At 34.9% G+C, this 1,580-nt stretch overlaps 1 non-coding gene across 1 annotated transcript; it reads left to right on the top strand.

The window, feature by feature from the left end:
• Positions 1-266: 266 nt before the first annotated feature.
• On the top strand, positions 267-339 carry Trnas-cga. The gene has a single exon. It is a non-coding gene; the product is annotated as a tRNA-Ser (tRNA).
• Positions 340-1,580: the final 1,241 nt, after the last annotated feature.

The following is a 1,580-nucleotide window of genomic DNA, read 5'->3' as shown; positions in this document are numbered from 1 at the left end:
ACCCCACATGCTATTCTAACCACTTTCGTTTGGGCAGTGAGCACTTTTTCCCTAAGTCTTGAGTTACTCCAAAATTTTTTCCGCATGACATCAGAGAGTGAAAATATGTTAAGTTTTTGGATGTACATATAGATGAAAATCATAATTGGAATATTCATATTTTGGATCTCCTAAAGAGACTAGTTTCAGCAACTTTTGCAATCAGAATAATTGCCAGTTTTGAAGATATAGAAATTAGTAAGCTGTGAGGACAGGGTGTGAGTCGGGCTTGGGTAGCTCAGTTGGTAGAGCACTTGCCCTCGAAAAGCAAAGGTCCCGAGTTCGAGTCTCGGCCGAGCACACAGATTTAATCTGCCAGGAAGTTTCATATCAGCGCACGCTCCGCTGCAGAGTGAAAATCTCATTCTGGTTTTCAAAATACATTATTTGTATCATTTTCTATCGGAATTTCTTTTACTGCGTTGATAATTATGCTTGTATCTTCAGCAAACAGTTTCATTTAGCTTATTGTTTCACATAATAAGGGAGGTCATTCACACATATCCATAACAGAAGGGGACCCCTGCTCGATTCCTGTGGAGCATCTAATGTAAGTTCACCCCAGTTAGATGAATTGGAATACTTTCTTAAATCACTTAAACCTTATAAAAAACTTTCTTCTTCTTGTTACGTGGATATGACTTAAACCACTCAATGCTTTTCTGCTTTTACATTTATACCATAGAATTGTAATTTCTGTAACGTAATGTCATGGTTCACACAATCAGATGCTTTGGATAATTCACAGAGAATTTCTATTAATGACATTTTACTATTTAAAGACTCTATTCTGTAGTCAGTAAAACTGTATAATGATGTCTCAGTGGAACAGCATTTTTGAAATCCGAACTGTCATTTTCTAAGTATCCGATTACTTTTGAGACGGCTAACAACTTTTGACTACATTACTTTGTCGACGTTTTTTGAAAATGCTGTAAACAAGGGTACTGGCTGGTGATTATAGACATTTGTGATGTAACCTTGTTTGTAGAGAGACTTGACAATGGCATATTTTAACCTGTCTGGGAAAATACCTTGAGTTAGTGATACATTACATATGTGAGTCAGAACATTACTTGTAACTGCTCCACATTGTTGTAATATCTTGTTACAGATGTCATCTACTGCTACAGAACATTTATTTTTCAAAGATTTAATGATTTTTCCTTATTCCACAAGAGGTTGTCAGGTGAAAATTAATCTGGCTAAAATTTCTCAAAACTGATTCTTCCATGCACTGCTTGGCTTTTTCTTTTGAACTAGTCTCACCAATTATTTCACCTGAACTTAAGAAATGGTTGTTAAATACATTAGCTACTTGTATAGTGTTGGTTAAGATGAACTCCTTATCTTTAATAGTAACATTACCTACCCCAGTGGTTACTTTCCTGTCTCCCTTCTAACAACATTCCATATTGATTTGATTTTATTGCCTTAGTTGTTAATTTCATCTCTAACACAAATATTTCTTGATTTTGTGACAGTTTTTCTCAGTATGTTGCAATAATTTTTATAGTGTAAAATTACTTATGGGTCTTTAC

This window comes from Schistocerca piceifrons, chromosome 4 (genome assembly GCF_021461385.2).
Source record: "Schistocerca piceifrons isolate TAMUIC-IGC-003096 chromosome 4, iqSchPice1.1, whole genome shotgun sequence".
In the NCBI taxonomy this organism is placed as follows: domain Eukaryota; kingdom Metazoa; phylum Arthropoda; class Insecta; order Orthoptera; family Acrididae; genus Schistocerca; species Schistocerca piceifrons.
The sequence above is the reverse complement of the archived record's forward strand: the minus strand, read 5'-3'. Positions and strand labels throughout refer to the sequence as shown.